This window comes from Heteronotia binoei, chromosome 1, assembly GCF_032191835.1.
Source record: "Heteronotia binoei isolate CCM8104 ecotype False Entrance Well chromosome 1, APGP_CSIRO_Hbin_v1, whole genome shotgun sequence".
Lineage (NCBI taxonomy): Eukaryota > Metazoa > Chordata > Lepidosauria > Squamata > Gekkonidae > Heteronotia > Heteronotia binoei.
Window position 1 is genome coordinate 111,717,799 of NC_083223.1, and position 20,123 is coordinate 111,737,921.

At 43.5% G+C, this 20,123-nt stretch overlaps 1 protein-coding gene across 3 annotated transcripts in view; it reads left to right on the forward strand.

Moving 5' to 3' along the window:
- The window catches only part of NKAIN2 (sodium/potassium transporting ATPase interacting 2), a 952,006-nt gene that overhangs the window by 685,460 nt on the left and 246,423 nt on the right, over positions 1-20,123 (forward strand). The window lies entirely within an intron of this gene.

The following is a 20,123-nucleotide window of genomic DNA, read 5'->3' on the forward strand; positions in this document are numbered from 1 at the left end:
TAGGGTCTGATATGTGCAATAGCATCAGGATTTAGGGAATAAAAACTCAGGACTAGAACTCTGTGAAGTGCATTGTGGACATGTGAACTTGGGTATATTATATAATTTACAATGTAGTATAGTTCAGTAAGATGCAAATTTATGATGGCCCTGTTCACAAGGTACATAGAATGAGCCAGCACAGTGCAGTGGTTAAGAGGGATGGACTCTAATGTGAAGAACTGGGTTTGATTCTCCACTCCTCCACATGAAGGCTGCTGAATGTCTTGGGTCTACTCATAGTTCTCTCAGAACTCTTTCAGCCCCACCTGACTTACAAGGTGACTGTTGTGGGAAGAGGGAGGAAAGGTGATTGTAAGCCATTGTGAGAATCCTTAGGGTAGACAAAAGCAGGATATAAAAGCTAACACTTCTTCTCCCTTTAGGCAGCATGCACTTGATTTTCATTTCTGTGTTGAGGAGTTCTTATGTTACATTCAGCACACATGCAGCTGAATGTGTGATTTCAACTCCACATTTATGCAGATACTGGTCCTCAGATTCATTCATAAAGAAAACACATCGTTGGCTGTTTCTTGCAAACAGATGCCCATGCCTACAGCAAGATGTACATGCATTCATTGTAACATGGAAACAGGATGAATGTCATTAGAAACAATTGATTCACAGTATGTTTAAGCTTTATGGGTTGTACTTGTTTAAATGTTTTTGTTTCTAATTTGTTTAGCTTTATATAAACTAGTCTAAAAGTGTGACATGTTTTAAATCTCTCAACAACCCAGTCTGATAAGTTAGTATTATTTTATATCTTGGTAACAGAGGCTGATTGATAGTGACATATCCAATATCTCCAATTATCGAACAGCTGTGGAGGGATTTAAAGGTGTTACTGCCAAGTCCAGCACCCTTTGGACCAGAGAATGCTGATTTTCTAAACTCACTAATAAGAAAATTGTACATGCCAGAGAGAAAAATAGTGTATGTTACCTTTCTCCCCTTATTCTCTGAGTAAATAGTAAAATAAATTTAAAATTATCACCATCAAAGTATATTCTGAGAGTGTTTCTTTTCTTTAATAATCTAATTCTGTTTAGAGAAGGTTTTTAAAAAACAAAACCCCCCACAACCCTCCTCATCTAATTGAAAACTTTTCTGTTTTGTTTGGTTTTCCATGGTCAACTCTTAGCCCTCCTGCTTGTCCAGGTATTTTTATGTGTTTCAATTATGTTTTATTGAATTGTTTTAAATATTTTATGTAGGTTTGTATTTTAAATGTTTTTAATGTGGAAAATGTTTTAATGTTCTGTTTTAATGTTTACCGCCTTGAGAACTATGGATTGGGTGAAAATGCAGCATAGGAATGTTTTAAATAAATAAAATAAACTATTACACAGGATCTCATCATTTAATCTGAAGCAAAATCTGATTCCCGCTTTTCTTCATGAGAAGTTAATAAAATGTTTTATTATTTATTTATTTTATTAGATTTTTAGCCCACCCTTCCCGTAGAACAGGCTCATGTTCTGCGGGAGAAATATGAAGAGAAGTACAACAACACTAACAATAATATAGTTCCAAAAGCAATATTTTGTATTAATTAGATTTGAGCATGTTGGAAACATCAACATTCACAGAACTGTACAAAATTATTCTGAAATGATTGCATTTCTGAATGAACCATGGGGTCCATTTTTGCCCTGAAATAGAAATATGTTTACCATCCAGGAATAGATTTCTACTTCCAGATTTCCTATATGTGAGTGAAAAAATATACTGTGGAGGAAAGTCCACAGTAGCACTGTGTGTGTGAATATTTACAGCATCTGTAATACATGTGAGTTGACTAACTAATGATACCTGTGGCTGATTAGTTGTGGGGTCTTAATCCCAGTGCCCCTCCAATCTGTCCAACAAATAACCAGCAGAGTTTATAAGGCAGGGGTGGCCAAACTGTGACTTGGGAGCCACATGTGGCTCTTTCACATGTATTGTGTGGCTCCTGAAGCCCCCACCACCCCATTGACTGACTTGGAGAAGGCATTTCTCTCTTTAAATCACTTCTCCAAGCCAAGCCAACTGGGGGCTTGGAGAATGCATTTAAAGTTGCTTTCTTTCAACCTCTCTCTCCCCCAATCCATTTCCCTCCTTCACTTTCTTCCTTCCTTCCTATCTTAGAGCTCTCAAACATCTGACGTTCATATCTTGCGGCTTTCAGACATCTGACGTTTATTCTATGTGTCTTTTACATCATGCAAGTTTGGCCACCCCTGTTGTAAGGTATGAGGTAGCAGCAAGGAAGGAAAGAGTACTGGTAATATTATTATGATCATGAATTATTCATTGTGAATTATAAACACTAAGCTCAACAAGTCCTTGTAAAATGTACTGCTTTTCATCAGTGCTTCTTGGATGTATCCAAAGGTGGGTCTAGCTCTGAGTCTTGTTTCCCTGTACACTTACTACTGAAATCTAAAATGGTGCTCCTAATGGGGCTCATCAGTCTCCAAGGCTCACTGTAGATAATAGCATAAAATATTTAGACATATCTATCTCTGTGTCCTAAAATGGTTTCCCTGTCTGTGTTTGAACTTGCAGATTATTTTTTGTGTAAATTTGTTTCAGCTAACACCCACTGTTTTCAGTCAATGAAACTGAACAGACAAAATTGAGAGATGTGAACTTTCCACTATGGAATGTTACAAAAACTGGATGAATGTGTTTTATCTTTGACATTGTCATGTGTAAATTATCCCTTCCCATGTGAAGGCACACATCACACATGTGAAAGCACCTTCATTCAACACAACAGAGACCTGATTTCTTCATTCTTCTACCGTGTTTGCTCATGGAAATGCATGGAAGTGGCATACAAGATAATGCAAACATATGAAACTGCCTTATACTGAATCAGACTGTAACAATTTGAATTTATATGTCTGTTCCTTTAATTGTTGGTAAGTTGCAGAAGAGAAAGGGAGGGTGAAAGAGGGGGATGAGTGAGTGAGTGAGTGAGTGAGTGAGTGAGTGAGTGAGTGAGGGGTGATTGACTGAGTGTGTGTGGAGCTAAGAAGTATGTATACTGGCCTGGCCAGGATGAGGTGATCAATTAAATTGAAATGATAATAATAAGAAAAAGAAGAAGCAGAGGTGGTGGTGTGGGGAGAGAGAAGTCAGTCAGCAGTGAACTCTCAGCAGGGTGGCAGCAGCTAACCGTCAGTTATGGTCAGTCAGCAGTCTGTAGAGTCTGAGAATCAGTCTTCTGATTTAGAATCCCATATAGTGCTGTGAAAAGTGTTAAGATTCTAGAGAAGAAAAGTAGAATATTTTAGAAGACATATTACGGGTATATAGAGAGCCGAAACCTAATATTGTGAGAGTATTATAGGAGTGTGAAAGACAGAACCTGTCAGAAAGTTGAGTTAAGAAGAGAAAATAGGATTTGAGAGTGAGGAATGTGTGAAGTGAAAGAGTGACACCTCAGAAGTTATTATTATTCACTAAAGAATTAAGCCATAAACATCTTGAAACCAATACGCTTATTGTATAGATAAAGTTTTATTCTGTTTTATATTATCCTGGAGTCCTGTGATATTAAATTACAACAGTCTCATCCACAGGGCCACATAGTCCAACATAGAAGCCTTAGAGCTCGGACACAAATTCAGTTAGGAAAGTTAAATATCATGTTTGGAATTAAATTCCTGGTGGCAGCATTACATAAATTAAAAGAGAAGTTGTGACACAGACCCTTGCTCCATCAAGGTCAGTTTTGCCCACTCATGCTGTCAACGTCTCTCCAGGGTCTCAAGTCTCTCACATAACCTACTGCTTGATCTTTTTAACTGGAGATGCCGGAGATCGAACCTGCAACCTTCTGCATACCAAGCAGATGGTCTACCTTGCTCTTGGCAGGAAGAAACCTAGAGCCTCTCATGGTGTCTTTTGCCACATGTATGCTTCGTGCATGGTGTCAAGCACAGGTAGTTCAAGAATAGACTTCTTTGTTTTTAATCAATGTTTTTATTGTAACTCCATTTTGCAGATAAGACAGGATATTTGAGAAGACTAAAAAAGGTACGGTTACATTCAGCTATATAGATACAAGCAGACACGTTTGGAATTCAGACTTCAAAGGGCAAAGCAGTAATTTTCCTCTACCTACCTAGCCTTCTAACACCAGCCTGTGAACAAGATAAGACCGAGCTTGGCCTGGGATTCTTAGGGGGAGTGTTGGTACTAAAACAAAGCGAGACACTTACTTAAAGCAAACATCCCTTGCCAGATGGCTCCATGAATGTGAGAAGAAGGGGGGTTGTAACTGAATGATACCCAGGGCACTTACTTGACCAGACTTCAACCATTTTCACTTTTATTAAATCAGAGTGCTTGACATACTGCCCCCCCCATAGGCCCTCTCCCGGGGTTTTTTGGGAAATTTAGTGTAGAATTGCTTGATCAAGGCTGGGGCCGCTACATTAAAGTGAGAGACCCACTCATCATGGGACTTTGGGAAATGTTTCCAGCAGATTAGAAAATGCAACACCCCCTGTTTCACTTTAGCATCAAGGATCTCCTCCACTTCATGATGGTTCTGGTTCCCTACTGGAATTGGGTCCGAGGCTGGTGGTCAAGGGTGCCAATGTGTCGACCCAGGGTCTCTCTTGAGTAAACTGCAATGAAAAATAGGGTGAATCTTACTAAACATTTTAGGCAATTCTAACTCTACAGTCATTTTGTTTGATCCAGAATGGACCAATGAACTTATATGCCAATTTCTTTGAAGTTTGGGTGATTGGTAAGTTTTTTGTTGACAAAAATACGGTCTCTCCCACTTTGAAGTCCCAGGCAGGGGAGTGTGATTTGTCACAATGTTTTTTGTAAGTCTCTTTTGCTGCGTCCAGGTTTTCCTGTATGGTTCCCCAAGCTTTCCCCAAGTCACCCCACCATTGTTCAAATGAGGAGCGGTTACTCAACACTTTCCGTCCCGGCAGAGTAGGGAAAGGTTTCCCCTCGTAGCCATTTACTACCAAGAAGTGGTGGTTTTGGTGGAGCCGTGCACACTGTTGCTATATTCATACTCCGCGAAGGGGAGTAATTCCACCCAGTTGGATTGTTTATGGTTAATGAAACATCTCAAGTATTGCTCTAGCAACGCGTTGGTGCATTTCGTTTGTCCATCAGTCTGGGGGTGGTAGGCAGAACTCAAACTCTGCTCGATACCTGCTAATTTGCAAAACTCCCACCAAAAGTTGGCAATGAACTGAACCCCCCTGACACTAATTACTTTCTCTGGGAACAAGTGTAGTCAGACCACGTGTTGAAAGAACATATGCGCTAGTTTTTTAGCAGTGGGGAGTTTTGAACAAGGAATAAAATGTGCTTGTTTTGAGAAAGTATCCACTACTACAAGAATTACGGTTTTCCCCTGCAAGGGGGAGTAATTCTGCTATAAAGTCCAGCGACACCATTGCCCAGGGCCATGTGGGGGATTCAAAAGGCTGAAGTAGACCGGGAGGTTCCCCCCCCTCCTTTTTGCCATTAAACAGACTGGACATGAGGCCATGTACTCTGAAATGTCCCGTTTCATGAAGGGTCACCAAAACTTCCTATTGATTAGATGCAAAGTCTTTACATAGCCAAAATGTCTTGCAGTTTTGCTATCGTGGCAAGCTTGTAACACTTCGTGGTGCATGCTCTCTGGGGCATACAGTTTGCCGTCTTTGTACCATAAGTCCCCCTCCCCTTGTTCGACTCTGGGGGGGTTATATTTTCCCCTTCTCGGTCTACTGCCAGTTTAAGTTTGATCCCCCATTGATTCTCAGTCTCTTGCCGGAGCTTTTGCAATCGAGTAGTGACCACGCCCCCTAAGTGGCAGGGGGAGATCAGAGTCCACTATGACTTCCTTCTGACTCTTGTGCTGAGGTAGATGGGACAACGCATCTCCCAGAAAGTTTTTCATTCCCGGAATGTGTTTTAGCGTGAAGTCAAATTTGGAAAAGAAGCCCGCCCACCTGATCTGTTTTTCAGTTAATTTCCTTCGGCCTGTTAAGGCTTCTAGATTTTTATGATCTGTCCAAATCTCAAAAGGAAACCTGGGCCCCCTCTAGCCACGATTTTCACATCTCTAAGACGAATTTTACCGCAAATGCTTCTTTATCCCACACTGACCAGTTCCGTTGGTCTTGAAAGAATTTCCTAGAGATATAAGCGCAGGGTCTTAGAGCCCCCTCATCATCTAACTGCATGAGAATTCCCCCCCATAGCGATGTCACTAGCGTCGCATTGCACCACGAAACCCTTTTGTTCATTGGGGCGAATTAATATTGGTTTGGTAGTGAATAGTCTTCACAAGAGCTTCACAATAGTCCTCATTCACAAGAGCTTCGTCCCAGGACGTTTCGCCTCTGGACCCCTTCCCTTTGTTTTCAGAACGTTTTCAGGATGATATTGGCGAACCCCTGGATAAATCCTCTATAAAAGTTTGCAAATCCAATGAAGGATTGGAGTTGTCTACGCATTTTGGAGGGCTTCCAATCCAACACTGCCTGTTCTTTGGTGGGGTCCAGCACTAAATCTTTCCCCGAGACTCTGTATCCCAGGTAATCGAGTTCTGCTTTGTGGAACCCACACTTAGATAGTTTGGCGAACAGTTTGTGCTCGTACAATGTTTCCAAAACTTCCCTTACTAATTTGACATGAGAGGGGAGGTCCTCTGAATATGATGTCATCCAGGTACACCACCACCCCTTAGTACAGGAACTTCCTCAGTACTTCTTTGATGACGTTCATAAACACCCCTGGGGCCCCTTGTAATCCAAATGGCATCACCAAGTATTCAAACTGACCCATGGGAGTATTGAACACCGTTTTTCACTCGTCCCCTTCCTTTATGCAGACCCTAAAATAGGCATCTCTCAAATCCAATTTAGTGAATATTTTCCCTCTCACCACTGTGTTCAAAAGGTCTTTTATAAGGGGGATGGGGTTGGCGTCTGAGGCAGAGATGGTGTTAATTCCGTGGAAATCCATGCAAAGCCTGAGCCCCCTGACTTTTTTCTTACGAAATAATACAGGGGCTGCATGGGGGCCATGGCCGGGTGAATAAATCCCCGTTCTAAGTTCTTGTCCAAAAATTTCCTAAGCTCGGGTTTTTTTGCCCAGCTCATCAAATAAATTTTCACTTTAGGTAACTCCTGCCCCAGAATCAACTCTATTCCACAATCCGTGTCTCTGTGGGGAGGTAGTTCATTGGCCTCCTCCTTGCTGAACATGGCCTTTAAGTACCAGTACTCCTTGGGAATCGATCTCATTATGATGAGACGTAGTTTCTCATTAATCGGAGGAAGATCAGGCCCCCAAGTCTTTCTCCACGTGTGGTCGTCACACATGGGGTCCTTAAAGTCAATGATTTGATCCCCCCCACCGGATGTTGGACTCATGCTTGGCTAGCCAACCCACTCCTAATACTATGTCGAAGGAGGAGGAGGGGGCTATTACAAAAATCTCCGTATCCCAGTGGTCTGCTATTCCCACTGGTACCCCTTGGGTTTGGAGGGTGCACGGCTCCCCTTTCATAATGGTCCCATCCATCTGCTCAGATTGGATGGGTTGCTGCAGCGAGCTACTTTGAAGGTCTAAAACCTCTACAAGCTTTGGGGTGATGATGTCTCTCATGCACCCAGAGTCGAGTAATGCTCGAATATGTGTGACTCTTTTCAACCCAGGGTTCATTAAAGACAATGGAATAAAAAATAAAGTTCCCGTTATCCTCACCTGTAGTGGCGCCGTTAGCTCCAGGACCTGTGGCTCAGCGCCATTCAGTGCAGGTCACTCCCATATTCCGCTGGCTCTTCTTCCCAGCTTTCCTCTCCCAACTCGGTGATGATGATGATTGCCTCTTCACCCAGGATTGGGAGGGCGACGTTCCCTTTGGCTGGCTCCTGCGAGCATCCTTCAGGCTTCTTTGTTTTGAGAGCGCTGGGCTTCAGGGGAAAGGGGGGGGGGGGGCTTGAGGTCTTTCCAGGCAATTCACGGTGAGATTATTTGGATCCCCACACTGAAAGCATTTTCTGGGCCCCAGGGTTTGGGATCCCCCGATCCCTCAGCAGGTTTTCTTGTTTCTGGTTTAGTCCCAGACAGAGACTCACGTCCCCCCTTACCTCCCTTTTGCTGCTGTTGGAGAGCCACTCTCTTCATTATGGTTTCTACTCCACTGGCCAGTTATATCCACTCTACGAGGATGGTCAATTGGGCCTGTTGGAGGGCTTGATCCAGTACGCTTGCATTCAGGCCCCTTTGGAATTGCTCAGTCTTCATCCGCTTGTGCCACCCTCTCACTTTCGCTGCGCTGGCACGAAAATCAGCGGCGTACTCTCTCACCAACTGGGACCCTTGTTCCATGTCCCATTGGGCAGTTAGTGCCCGGGTCTCTTGAAGCGGGTCTTCATATCAGATCAGTAAGGTCCTCAGGAATGCCACCATTGTGTCTAGCTCAAGGCTGCAGGTCTTGTAGAGGCTCACATACCATCTCTTCACTGCCCCTTCCAGTTTGGATCCCAGATAATCCACTCGGCTGAACTCGGCTGGGAATGTGTGATCCCAGTAGTGCATAAAACTATTAGCTTGTATGGTGAAGTATTCCACTTCTTCTGGGTTCCCATCAAAGGTGGCCACCAACACCTAACCCCTCCTGAAATCCAACGGTCTGGCCAGCGGTGGTTGTGGTGGTGGCAGTTGAGGCAGCTGAGGAGGGGAGTGGTGGCTGCTGCGACAGCTGGAGTGTGGGCTGTGGCTGTTGTGGCACTGGCTGCCCCCCGGGTGGGGCCAGACGGTGTAGCGCCTGGTTGATCCTGGTCCTCATCTCCCAGATCATGAAGTCATTGTTCGCCTGCATCTCATCTCCCAGATCTGGAGCGATTTCCATAATTTGGAATCTTATAAATTGGAAAAAGTCCCTCTGGTCAGGGTCTTGGTCTTCTCCCTCCTCCTCTGGAATCAGGTCCATGCCGCGATCCTCCCGGCCATCACCTCCGCTCACTTCCGAGGTTCCTGGGTTCCCCTCCTCTGACCGTGCTCTTGGGGGGGAAGCTCCAGGATTGCTTCCTGGTGCTTCGGTCTCTTGTCCATCAACATAGTTGATTAGCGCGCGTCCCAATCTTTCGGAGTGATGAATAACCGCTGCACGTGCAACTGGGAGCCTCTCCCAACTTGCCTCCGGGCATCTAGGATGTGCCACGGAGGAGGCCTGGGCCTTGCTTCAGGATCCGGATCTCCGTCCACCAGAGTGCCGGGGTCTGTGGGCTCTTCCCCATTGTCTGGACCTCCGTCAGCCATAACATACAGAGTTTCCAAATTCAGTTATAATCCCACAAAAAGGGAGTCTTCTCAAAATGTCAAGCACAGATAGTTCAAGAATATACTTCTTTGTTTTTAATCAATGTTTTTATTGTAACTCCATTTTGCAGATAAGACAGGATATTTGAGAAGACTAAAAAAGGTACGGTTACATTCAGCTATATAGATACAAACAGACATGTTTGGAATTCAGAGTTCAATGGGCAAAGCAGTAATTTTCCTCTACCTAGCCATAGCCTTCTAACACCAACCTGTGAACAAGATAAGACCGAGCTCGGCCTGGGATTCTTAGGGAGAGTGTTGGTACTAAAACAAAGCGAGACACTTACTTAAAGTAAACATCCCTTGCTAGATGGCTCCACGTATGTGAGAAGAAGGGGGGTTGTAACTGAATGATACCCAGGGCCATTACTTGACCAGACTTCAAACATTTTCACTTTTATTAAATCAGAGTGCTTGGCACATGGCTCAATGACATCACCCAGAAGTGATGTCATTGTGTTGCTGATGTTGTAACACTCTAGGTTGGGGGCAAAACTCTGTTTTAGTTACAAACTCCTAGAGTTTGTCCAAAAAACAGAGTGTCATCATGCAGCTATCCTGGTGTCATTGCAAGTGACATCATCACATCAGGGACATTGTGCAATGACATCCCTGTTGGGAGATGGGGTTTCCCTTGCTGTCAAGCTTTGGGGCAGCAGATTGGAGGGATCCTCTGGCCAGACCAGGGGCCTGGCAACCCTAATTACCACAGAGCCAAAGCACCTCATTCCAAAGAATGTGAGATAGCTGTTTTGGGTAGATTCAGAGCCACTTGAAATGACATAAAGCACTCCAAAAATAATGAAAATTTATGTACAGGAATTTGAGGGAGGTGCAGGGTGTAGAGGGAAAGAGAGAAAGCTGGCCGGTGAAACAGCACCTATTTGGCAAGAGATTCACCACATCTCAACTGGTAACAATACTTCCAAAAAATCAGGATAACAGTTACTGTGCCCCAGCCAAAATCCAGAGCTGAAAATTATGAATTTTTTTTAAAAAAGTGCACTGCAGATCCCCAATGAGATATTTATGTCTCTCATATACCCATAGAGCACTTCTCTGTGCTGATCAAATCAATGATATCTACATTCTGAACAGCCTGTAGAAACAGGATGGAGGGAGAAACAGGGCCCTGTAGCATCATGTAGGGATCCACTTATTTGTGGGTGTTACATGCTTGCATAGGAAAGGAATATATCTTCGTCTGTAAACCTTGGGGCTATATGTTAAAGTATTCTCACTGAAATCCCATCAAAGGCAACAGATATCCCAGAATTCTATTATAGTATATAGGATGGAAATTGTAGTCTAGGAATGGTAGGCAAGTTAAGACAGTACCCCATATTATGGTGAGCTAGCATAAGGCTGCCAGACAAAATTATGTGATGTTGGTTGTAATATTTGTTGGAGGGTTTTCTTTTAAAAGGTTCCTTGCCCATGCACTCAGTATGGTTCTTCAAGGCTCTCAAGAGAAGATCATAAACATAGCTTTGACATGTGAATAGACTTCCACTCAGTTAAAACCTGTTCTCCTTGGCACTCAAATCTGTCTTGTTGCTTCTGCTGTTGTGTTTGTTTATCTTCTGCTTTGTTGATGGGTTGGTAGTGAATTGGCAGTGTTGTAGATGAAAGCCTGTTCCTGAAATTGGATTAATATTGGCTTCTCTCCTCACTTCCTGGCAACCTTGCAATTTATAAAATTGAGTCCTTGATCATGTTCTGTAGAGCAGAGCCTAGAGATGGCAGATTTCAGGTATTCTCTCCCGTGTAAGCTTGTCCATCATCACAAAATCTTAGTGAAAGTTTCCTTTTTGCAACATATACACTTACAAAATTTATAGGTTATAGCCTTTGTTATACTGGAGGAGTAAGATAAGAGCATAGTATTATTTTCTTCAGAATGATCACAGACTTTAGAGAAGGTCACAACTACTTCCACATTAGAAATGGGGAATCAATAGTTATCCTTCCTCTTAGTGAGATTAGAGATATGGGTGTGTGTACCCCGTGTCCAAGGTGAGACTGCGCTGTTGCCTTTTCATAATTATCTGCTTGTTCAAAGTGAACTCCTTTTCAGCTAGATTATTTGAACAGTTAATTTTTTAGGTGTAACAATAGTCAGTTGGGTAAGAGCCCTGAATACTTTCCTAGAATATCCTTCCAAAATAAAACAAATGGGATGGGCCCTGTGTTTTTTGTCATGAATAATGCCAGTAAAGTTTGTATTGTTGTCTTGGTGTCACAAAAAGAGTCTTATAGAAAGACACTATATTATAGCCGTGATAATCTGTAGGAACAAAGGTCCCGATGTAGTCATAACCAGCTGTTACTTTGGAAGCCATCAGATCTGAATTCATTTTCCTACATTGTGAGTTTCCATTCAGGTTGCTTAGAGTTACTGGTGGCATTAACTGAGTTTCTTTCTACCAGATAATTGCTTTAGGTGTTGTCACAGGTTTCTTTGTGTATAGTCTCATGTACAGTGACTACATGTCGGTGATGAGTTCTGACATCATCCAGTAAGTAACAATGTTACTTCCTATCTCTCACAAGTCATAATATTCATGTCATGCACATGTACAAAAATCACTCTGGCTTTGCCATACCTTGGATTGTCTAAATCCAAAGGTAGCCATAATGATGACTCCATTTTACAGTCTAACATATGGTAGTATTGACTATTTAGCACCCCAACAGTTTTCTGTTGACATGGCTGCCACTCCTTTCAAAGTTCTAGTCAATGGACGGGAATCTGAAATGTTCCAGGCAATCAATATAATCACACCCCATTGCACATTTATTTATTTATTTATTTATTTATTTATTTATTTATTTATTTAAATTTCTATCCCACCCTCTCTGCAAGCAGACTCAGGGCGGCTAACAACATTTAAATTCACAATTTAAAACCAATAAAACCAATAAAACATAATTACAATTTAAGATTTTAAAACCATTTTGTGGTGCTGTATCACTACAATATAAGCGAGTTCTTCTTTTCTGACGGTGATCACCTAGTACTCTATGTGATGTTGGGTGGCAGTTCTCTCCCGGTTAGATATCAAAGGCCTGTTGGAACAATTCGATCTTACAGGCCCTGTGGAAAGTGTAAAGATCCCGCAGGGCCCTTATGGCCTCCGGGAGAGCATTCCACAATTCTGGTGCTGCCACTGAGAAGGCCCTAGCTCGCGTCAAACGCAACCTAGCCTCCTTTGGTCCAGGGATGGACAATAGATTTTTTGTCCCTGAATGCAGTGCTCTCTGGGGAACATGTGGAGAAAGGCGGTCCCACAGATAGACAGGCCCCTGTCCATAAAAGGCTTTAAAGGTCAATACCAACACCTTGAAACGGACTCAGAACACAGTAGGTAGCCAGTGCAGCTCTTTCAGCACTGGCTGAATGTGCTCCCATCGAGGGAGCCTGTCATAGGTGCTGGGGACCCTGCAGAAGAAGCTGAGCCTGCAGAAGAAACTGTGCCCCTGCCACCTGCACCGGTGCCCCTGCCACCGGCACCAGTGCCCCTGCCTCCTACTGGAGAAGATCCAAGCCCCCCTGCCTCGCCCTCTCGGGTGGCTCGTGTGCGTGACTGCCTTCGTCAGGACCTCAGGGATCAGAGGAGGGTGGCACGCTCACAAGCAAGACGCTCCCTGAGCCCTAAAAGGATCCTGGCCCCTCTAGGAGTGAGGATGCTTGAGTCTCAGCAGGATCCTGGCCGCCCTCTGAGTCAGCAATTAGCCCAAATGGGCAACAGCCAGCAGAGGGCTATATAGCTGTGGGCTTTGAGAGAAGGCTTTGTGGAAGCAACTAGTCACTTACCTGACATTCTAGCATCCACTTCGGCTTCTGACTTCGGCTTCTGGACCCCCTGACTCTGGCATTGACTTCTGGACCCCCTGACTTCAGCTTCTGAACCTCTGACCTACGATACCTGGACTGTGATTCGGTTTTGGCGCTTTGGACCCTCCTTGCTACCCAGCTACAGACCTTGGACTGCCCCTGGACTTTGCCTGGCCTGGCCCCAGCCCGTGACATTGTTGCTATAAGACCTGAGTTAAGGGTAAGGCGGTCATTATCGTTCAATGCTCTAAGACTGACCAGTGTCGCAATGGGACCGTATTGGAGCTAGGCACATGCTCTGAGCTTGAGTTGTGCTCAGTTTCCACTTTGGCTGAGTATTTGGCAGTTCAGGTGACCAATGTCCCCCAGACTCTGGCATTGACTTCTGGACCCCCTGACTTCGGCTTCTGAACCTCTGGACCCCCTGACTTCGGCTTCTGAACCTCTGGACTGTGATTTGGTTTTGGCGCTTTGAATCCTCTTTGCTCACCAGCTACGGACCTTGGACTGCCCCTGGACTTCGCTTGGCCTGGCCCCAGCTCGTGACAGAGCCCGATTAACAGCCATGCCACAGCGTTCTGCACTAGCTGTAGTTTCCGAGTCAGCATCAAGGGTAGCCCCATGTAGAGAGCATTACAGTGATCTATTCTTGAGGTGACCGTGGCATGGATCATCATGCTCCAGGAAAGGGGTCAACTGCCGCACCTGCAGGAGATGAAAAAAGGCGGATCTAGTAGTGGCTGCTACCTATGCCTCCATTGTAAGAGAGGACTCAAGGAGCACCCCCAAGCTCTTGACCTTAGGGGCCAGTATTAGTGACACCCCGTCAAGAGCCGGCAGAAGGATCTCCCCCCCCCCCCCCCCGGACCACCCTGGCTCAGGTAGAGAATCTCTGTCTTTGTCAGATTCAGCTTCAGCCAACTCAGCCAACTCTTCATCCTAATTGTTCAGTTCTTTGAATTATTGAGGAATTGTAGGAAATTGAATTGGTAGGAAAGTGGCTAGAATATGAGAAACATGGTTTGTATATGGCTGTGCATGGGTTAGAACGCTACTTTAGGCCTACTCAGTTGTGGTGGTAGCAGTGAAACAGAGTTTCCTGGCACCATCAAATGTGTGCAAGGGCATTTAGTGGATGTCTTATAAGCGATATGACATCTGTTCTGTATAAATAACAAAGAAGATAAAACAGCCGAATATGTACGGCATCTTGTGGGAAAGGCATTTTACCCATTCATTCCAACCTGGGCTCCAATTCAGAAAGACAATTTCAGAGTAGTATTTGGTCACAGTTGCTTACATAGTTGCTTACATTAATTTTAGTCATTGTGTTGTGATTCTCCCTTGAATGTTAGTAGTTCTTGAAAGGCAGCATGGTGTAATGGCTAGGGTTTCAAACTAGGATCTAGGAGGCTGATGTTTGAATCCGCACTCTGCCATAAAAGTTAATTGGGTGACTTTAAGCCACAATCTCAGCCTACCCTTTCACAAAGGAAAGTTGTGAGGATAAAAGGAAAATGGGAGAATGTTGCAAGCCACTTTGCATCACCACTGGAGGGGAAAGTTGAGTATAAGGAAATAAGGATGAATAAATAGAAAATTCACATAGAGAAGTTCAGCCTCCTTCTTTTATGCCTGATCATTGTCTGAAATAGTTAATGCTTCACTGAATGAAGGGGATGTTTTGATTGTTTTGAGGCAAGTGATTGTGAAAGCTCTTCTGAAGATGCTTTGCCTAGACCTAAAAGATATTATTGATCTGTCTGTTCATAAGCTGCTTAAGCAGGTGATGGGTGAGTAATTTCAGAGTTTCTTGGAGGAAATGGATTCTCTAGACCAGAGGTGTTGAACTCATTCTTTACAAGGGCCCACTCTGAAATAAATGTCACTTTGTTGGGCCAGGCCATGTGTACCAAAAAAGGTAATGCCAGGTACTGCAGATATAATCTGTATAAAGGACAGCAGCTGGTAAGCTCTTGAGTTTTTGCCTTCTCACTGCAAGGCCCCATGGGTTGGGAGAAGGATACAAAGGAAAACCTATATTGGTGGACTGGAGAACCAGCGGTGCAGCACGATGGCTCCACCTACTCCCCTCAAAAGCCTTCTGTTCCCTCCCTTGCATTAGTTGCTTGCAGGCTGCATAGGAGTCCTGGATAAGCCACTTCTGGCCCCCAGGCCTTATGTATGACACCCGTGCTCTAGATCTATTGTGATTAGGGTTGTGCAAAACAAATTGTATTTTTTTCAGGTTCAGGCATATTGGACCTGGAAAATATCAGTATTTCCAATATTTCCAAATTCCAAATACAGGTATGATATTCAGATTCAAGGATTTTTTAGGTTTCTGAATTTTTCAGGTCTATTATTTCCTATGGAGAATGGCTGGAAGAGTTGTTTTAAAGGTACAGGTACCAAAATTGCAGCAGTGCAGCAGGTGCCTGACTTTTGAATAATCTCCCAAGTATCAAGTCAATTGGATGAATAGGTCCAATTTTATGGGCCCCTGCACAAGGTTCCCCAGCCATTCTTCATTATTTCCTAGAGGGGAGGGGGGGGGGAAACCCTGCAAGCAGCTTCCAGGGCAAAAAGCCAAGCCTGTAAGTAGCAATCACTGAGAACAAACATCAAGTCAAACAGAACTATTACAGAATTCAGTAATCCCAGCAAAACACCACAAGCCAATGTGCCAAACCATATAGAACCAAAATCAAACCAGAGAATCTCTACAGTGGAAACTAAAGGCACGGGGGCATTTTTGCATACCCAGCACAACCAGTTGCAAGGTACAGAATGTCTAGCAGAACCCAGTGCCACTGTGGCAGTGCATGCTTAACAGGACTGATGTTCTAGCGCAGAATCAAAAGAAATGTAAGTGTGGGCGGGGGGGGGAGAATTTTGCAAACACTGTGCAAAAAAACTAGGAAGGGAATACAAAGGAACCCTGGTAAAGAAGAAAAGCTCTTGAACCTGACAAGACTTGTTTGAAATTGACAATGGCAGTGGGGAAACAGAAACATAGGAGCGGGGAGAAGAAGAAAAGAAAAACAGTCCCAGAGTGCCGGCAAATGCCTCCTGATTTTCCTGGTAATTTTCAAAACTGTCGTGGATTTTGAAGATGATTTTTGCAATTTTCAAAAATACCCTGGATGTATTTTGGATGCCAAATATACCCAAAAATACCAATAAGGCATTTGGGGTATATTTTTGGCTTGGGTGTATCCAAACGCATGCCCCTAACTGTGATTCTGTTTCCCAGTTTGCTTTTGGGACAAAAGCTGGGACTGATATATTCTGTGGGAGACAGCACTAATGAGGTAGTGCAACCCTCTTGATTTTTCTGAACCACTTAGAGACTTCTGTTACCATTAACCATGACAACCTTTTTTACAAGCTGGCAGAAATAGACATCAGGGTACTATGCCCCAGTCATTCCATTTCTATTCCAGATATGAAAGACTGGCATTTAGAGTTTTGTCTCTTTTGCTATGGCATGTCGTAGGGTTCTCCAATTCTGTCTGTCATCTGTATATCCTGGAGTCTGAGGGTGGGGAAATGGCAGATTTCTTAAAAATAAAACAAATGGTATAATAAAAGTACAAGTCAAAATTGATCTCATCTGTAGCATCCTTACATCTAATGTCATTCTTACTTTTCACATTTTAAGGAGTAAAATTCCTCCAGGAGTAGAGAGTCTACCAAAGAGATATTTCTCTTAGTATAGTATCAAACCACTGTGTCAGATTTTAAAGACTACTAAAGACTCTGGGCCTGGACCTGCTGCTAGCAAAAGCAAGTTCAGAGATAACAGAGATCATACTAATCTGAAGATATAATAGACTCTTTTGAATCTATTACATGCATGACAGACTTCCTGGTGTACCCCAGCAGAAAATGTCTTCAAAATGAACATTGTGGACTATGGAGAGATTGATCATTTATATAAAATAATGCTATTTCTCTGGTTTATTCTGTTTGTGCAACTACTGGAAAAACATTCCCTTTCTCAACAGAAGCATCTGACAGGGCTTTATCAACCTCAGGAAAAAAAATCTTCTGCTCCAATAACTAGGTTCCTTATTAAATATTTTTACTGTTATATTAAACACTACTGCTGCCTTTTAAAGGCTTCTTTGTTATAGAATTGTTTCTTCTGTCCTTCAGGGCTGAAGATGTCAACATTTAGGCTCAAAACTGAGCAAGAAAAAGAGGGTGTGCTCTTGGTTTAGAATACAGTGGAATATTAATCCTTATCCACTGTACCATAGAGCAGTGATTCTTATAGTGCTAGGCAAGATTCCTGAGAAAGGGCAAAACTATTCCCATGAGAGGAGTCAACTCCTCTCCGGCTCTTCCAAGTGGCTACCTAGATTGGTCAAAAAGCATACTGTCAATCCCCTGCTGTGCAACTCCAATCAATGTTCATTCTGTGCTCATCTTGATGAGCTGCCAAGCTAATATGGCACATTGCATTGTGTCAGTTTCCAGGGCAAGGCATTAACAAGACTCATTCCAGACAGAGATTTTTTTTCTCTGTTTCAGCAACTCTAGTCATGCACCTTTTTATTGTTTCCACATGTTGTTGTCCTCCATTCCTGAACAAAAGGTAAACAGCCCATTTTCAGCAAAAAAAAACCAACAACCGCTCACAGCTTTTCAAAATCCTGAGCATGACATTGTTGGGATGATTTTTTTTCATGTGTTCAGAAAAGAAGATATGCCTTGTGTTTGAATGAAATAAAACATTCCCTTCATCTCCTCTCTTTGCGTTTCCCTAGTGAACTGTTATGGTGTGTTGTGGACACCAACAAAATTCAGATGGAAGAGGCAGGGCCATCCATATATTGTGACAATACAAGTGGCAAGTGGTTTTCTCTGCTGTCTTGATCAGCATTTGAAATGTTCCTGACATGCTCTCTCCCTTCCCCCAAACAATAAGCAGCCAATTAGACTTTTCAATAGAGATGACGACAATGAGATACCCAGTACCTTCCAGCAATTAACAATACCAAAGAATTCTGTTATTATGGAGCAGCGCTGTGCAAATCCATGGTTTTGGTTTTTTATTCTTGAGCAGCACTACTCCTGCACCATTTTGAAAAGGTTTGAAGGGAATTATGATGGCAGCATGACAACAGCAGCAGAGGGGATACAATCTTCATATGGTGTGAAAGGACATGGTAGCTAACAAGGATGAAAAACCAGATTGCCTTGTGCTGTGTAGAACCTCTGTTGCAAGTGCAAATCACAGCAGCAACATGACTACCCCTCTTCCCCCCATCACCCCCCCCCTTCACATGGAATCAGCCCATGGTAGTCCTTTTCCCTGAAATCATATTCTTGATGATTTTTAGAAGTGTGGTATGAATTTCATGACTCTGTAGCTCAGAACTTCTTTTGGCCCCTGATGCCCAGTTATCACTATGATGTGGAGCTGCCATGTGGTCTCACCCTGCATGTATCTGAAAATGTCTGTAAATGGGACCCATTTCAATCCATTGTTGATGTGTTTGCTTTTCATTTCAAACCTGTAATTCCCTGAGGAGAAGCAATGCTATCATATAACCACACCAGTATTTTCCATAGTTGTTGCTACTATTTGCTCCCCCCCCCCCCCAATTTATTATGACACTCAAGAAAGAAGTCCTTCCAAGTCATTGGCCTCCCATGATTGGGCTGCTGTTCTCCTGTTTCTAGGCTTGCCAGCCCCCTGGTCCATGCAAGGGATCCCCTGGTTTTACAGGCTCCTCCCCACAGCCAGCCAGCTGGCCAGCAGGGAGAAGCTTTGCCCCAACAGCCAGGATATGCCTTTAGATGAGGCATCTTCAGAAGAAGCTTGCAAACTCTTTGTGTTTTGAAATATCTTTAAATCTCAGCAGGATGGGAAAGCTGAGGGGGGGCGGAGCAGGTACAGCCATGTGGCTCTTCCCAGGGAGTGTGTGAAAGAGGAAAAGAGCACAGTCTCTCTGTTTTGCATTTATTTTAGAAGTTGTTTGTGTTGTATAATGGATAATAAAAAGTCAACTAGAACCTGATCATGAGATGGAGAAAAACTCCACACTCTAGACCTCTGTCTTCCTTAGTTTTATTTTCCTGTGTTAGTCTGAAGAAGTTGGTTGAAATATATCAGATTGTTACATTCAGCAACTTCTGTGAGTAAAGTGATAGATACCATTGTCCAATGAAATCACAAAAGTTTGGGCATGTAAACTGTTTACTTTGGCTGCTTTGTGAGTGTTTGTGTTCATTTTCATTTATTTGAAGTGTAGTGGCTGGGGAATCCTTTGAAGTCAAAAAGAGGAAGAGGAGATGAAGACTCTATTCAGTGGAACTGCACTGCTGTATTTTATTTATTTGTTTCTTTGTTTAACAGGATGGGAAAGTCACCAGACTCCACGCCCAAAGTCCTCAGGGGTTTCCTGAGTTGCATCTGGGAACCCTACCTATTGGTATTGATATTTTTTGTTCAGCTTCTAAGATCTGCCACCCAAGTATTACTTTCTGTGTCTCCTGCCTTCAGAGGTGTCACAAGCAGGGAACTAGGGAGGGCCTCCTACTGGCTGCCATCACTCTGGTAAGGGTCTGTCTAGAAGGGCCCAGAGCACCCACCTGGCTCCTGGCTCCCTTCTCAGCAAGCACCTTTTGTCTGTGACTGAAGAGGCATGTAAACCCAGGCAGTATGACAACAGTAAGTTTATTATAAGTTTTTAAAAACAAACAAGTGGGTTTTAATTATTTAGTGCAACCGTGAACAAGAAAACAGTAAAGGCTGTGAAAAGAAAAGCAAAGCAAAGCCCTGGCATTACTAATTATATGTTCCCTTCATCTGATTTCCACTGTATCACCGCTCTTTGGATGAGGGAACCCTCATGACTGCAGCCTTCTCCCCACT